The sequence below is a fragment of the Pygoscelis adeliae genome, unplaced genomic scaffold (assembly GCF_000699105.1).
Source record: "Pygoscelis adeliae isolate BGI_AS28 unplaced genomic scaffold, ASM69910v1 Scaffold211, whole genome shotgun sequence".
Classification (NCBI taxonomy): domain Eukaryota; kingdom Metazoa; phylum Chordata; class Aves; order Sphenisciformes; family Spheniscidae; genus Pygoscelis; species Pygoscelis adeliae.
The window spans coordinates 929,371-933,066 of NW_008824143.1; positions in this window are offsets into that span (position 1 = coordinate 929,371).

The following is a 3,696-nucleotide window of genomic DNA, read 5'->3' on the forward strand; positions in this document are numbered from 1 at the left end:
GACATCCTTGTAGTCCTCCTGAGTTGCCTGCCCCTTCGTCCAAAGGTCATAAACTATCCTTTTTTTTCTGAGTTCCAGCCCAAGCTCTCTGTTCAGCCAGGCCAGTCTTCTTCCCCGCCAGCTCTTCTTTCGGCACATGGGGATGGCCTGTTCCTGCGCCTTTAAGATTTCCTTCTTGAGGAATGTCCAGCCTTCCTGGACCCCTTTGCCCTTCAGGACTGCCTCCCAAGGAACTCTGTCAACCAGTCTCCTAAACAGACTGAAGTCTGCTCTCCAGAAGTCCAAGGTTGCAGTTCTGCTGAGCCCCCTCCTCACTTCTCCAAGAATCAAAAACTATCATTTTGTGATTGTTTATGCCGAAGACATCCTCCAATCATCACATCATCCACAAGTCCTTCTCTGTTCACAAACAACAGGTCCAGCGGGGCGCCTTCCTTAGTTGGCTCACTCACCAGCTGTGTCAGGAAGTTGTCTTCCACACACTCCAGGAACCTCCTAGACGGTTTCCTCTCTGCTGCATCGAGAACAAGGGCTAGCAATTGTGAGACTTCTCCCAGCTCCTTATAGAATATTTCTTCTGCCTCTTCATCCTGGTTGGGTGGTCTATAACAGACTCCCACCATGATATCTGCCTCGTTGGCCTTTCCCCTGGTTCTTACCCATAAACACTCAACCCTATCGTCACCATCATTAAGCTCTAGACAATCAAAACACTCCCTAACGTACAGGGCTACCCCGCTGCCTCTCCTTCCTTGCCTATCCCTTCTGAAGAGTTTATAGCCATCCATTGCAGCACTCCGGTTGTGCGAGTCATCCCACCATGTTTCCGTGATGGCAACTATATCATAGTTTTCCTGCTGCACAATGGCTTCCAGCTCCTCCTGTTTGTTGCCCATGCTGCGTGCATTGGTGTAGATGCACTTCAGCTGGGCTATTGATCCTGCCACCTTTTTGGGGGAAGAAGCCCTAATTCCTATGTTATCATTCTCAGGCATGTAGTTGACTCAGTTCTCTCCACATTTCTCATAAAACATGCCAAAATTCACTTTCTTGTGAAAAACTCAAACCTGTTGAACTCTAACATATATTCTAACCCTGGGGCTGGGAAATGTCCAATAATGAACAGGTGAAGGGTAAGCTAACAAGAACAAGAAAGTTTCCTAAATAACCTGTTACCTCAGTGTCCAATTTCTTCAGCAGTTTTTCATAGCCAAGGAACTAGCTTGTGCAGCGTCTGATCAGCAATATGCAGACATAAGTCTTCTGCATTACATGGGAACCAGTTTCTCACTGGCCTTAAATGTACAGTACTCTTAGGTACTCTTCCAGTGGCTAAAAAAGGAGGACTAGGAGCAGGGATGATAAATCTCTACTCCTTTTAGATGGAAGATGAAAGAGATTAGAGTCAAGGTTGCCGAGAAGAGAGATCTGCTAATCCACATACTGTCTCAGGGGCTCTGGAGCACCTGAAATGACCCTCAGTGCCTTCATGTGGAACCAGCCTCCTCTCCAGATACTTGGCATGTTTGTAAACACTGACATTTAGACACCACTGTTTAGCCATGTTACACTAAACTCCCTACTTCAACATAGGCACTTAATGCCATTGTAAATATTTGACAGCATCTCTTCTGGCCCTCAGCACCTTCCCAGTAGGATTAAGGCCCTCCATGCATCCAGCCTCAGGGAGGTGAATATGTTACAGCATTTGAATTGAGCCTTTTGCAGTTGGTTGGCTGAAATACTCACTGACCCCATTAACTGTATCAGAATCATAGAATCATAGAATCATTAAGGTTGGAAGAGACCTCCAAGATCATCGAGTCCAACCATCAACCCAACAACACCATGCCCACTAAACCGTGTTCCTAAGCGCCTCATCTACCCGTCTTTTAAATACTTCCAGGGATGGTGACTCAACCACTTCTCTGGGCAGCCTGTTCCAATGTTTAACCACTCTTTCAGTAAAGAAATTTTTCCTCACATCCAATCTAAACCTCCCCTGGCGCAACTTGAGGCCATTTCCTCTCGTCCTTTCGCCAGTTACTTGGGAGAAGAGACCAACACCCACCTCGCTACAGCCTCCTTTCAGGTAGTTGTAGAGAGCAATGAGGTCTCCCCTCAGCCTCCTTTTCTCCAGGCTAAACAACCCCAGCTCCCTCAGCCGCTCCTCATAAGACTTGTTCTCCAAACTTGTCAGAGAGGATGTAAGACAGTAAAGAGACTATGGTTCTGCAAGAAAAAGAAGCAAGACTTGGGAACTTATTTATTTCATATACATATTTAGCTTGTGATAGAGCTCATATCCTTCACAGCTTCCTGTGGTCCAGCACACCAAGAAATGTAGGGCAGGAAAAGCTGGATAAAGCTTGACATGGCTGTCTTTCAACAGTCTACAATAATGATTTTTCTGTGGAATTTGGAATAATTCCTTTCTACACATTTCAGCAGGTCTCTCCAATGTACAGCAAGATCAGTCAGGCTGAATGCTTGTTTGAAGACCAGGTATCTATTTTTCATGGATAATCATTTACATGTTACGTAAGAAAACAAACAGCTACTCCTTCATTCTTCAGTTAAGTTTACAAAAGCAAAGATTCTAAGTAGGAAATTATGCCACGTTACCACACAATGGTTAGTGTTGAGCACACAGACAAGCCAGCAAACTGCATTCTAATTTCCTTCATTTGTGGCCAATCATATTTGCACATGTAATGCACCACTGCATAAAACCTGCCACCGAGCACTGCAATGGAAAACAGCCCTTGTGTATACTGTAGCCTACCAAGGCATTTGGTATCACCTCCTAATGTTAGCAGTCAACAGAATTAATTGCTAACATACGAAAGAATATTGTGTGCACAGATTTATCTTTCTTGTAAGATATACAAAACACTTCACAGACAGTTTTAAAAGGACAAGTTTATATACTACACAGTATTAATGGATTGTATCAAAACAAAAATCAAAATGGCAAAAATAAATGATGCCACTACTATCAGGATACAGAAATGCTGTACATGCATTTGACATAGCAAAGAATGGGATGTGTGAAAACATAGCATTAAAAAGACATGAAAAATTACTACAGAGTAAAACCAAGAAGAAATTATTAATTTCTGAGACTCATTTATCTTCAAATAAGGCTAAGATCTTGGCTTAAGTAGAAAAAAAAGAGTATTTATGAGCCAGATAAGTATCAGCTGACCACTGCGTAAATTTTGAAGTGATAACTGTATCATGCATTGAATAGCCAGACGCAAGTAGAAGGCTTAGTCAAGAGCAGACTTCAAGACTTTACCGCTTTCATTAACACTTCAAAGAACAAATACAAGTCACTTTTCTCCTTGCTAATAAAAATGAACAAAAAAATAACCAATCCCCTGTCACCCAAAGTCTAGAGCTAGTTGTTAACAAAAATAGTGTCCTCTGTATGTAATCTCTGGAAAACTCCACATTTGCTTCCAAATAATTTTAATGCAAATATTATAGCAACATAATTTAAAAAAATGTAAATTAATTATTTCCCTGTATCCCAATTACTCATTTTTCTTACTGGGGTTTAGGATTTGATGATAAACCTGTTAGTGGAAACATACACAAATTTAAGCCATGAGAAGAACCTTCTTTCCTCAGAAGTAGTCAGGACACAGAACAAACATGGGCCAAAAAAGAATGGGGGGGGGGGGTCTTTTC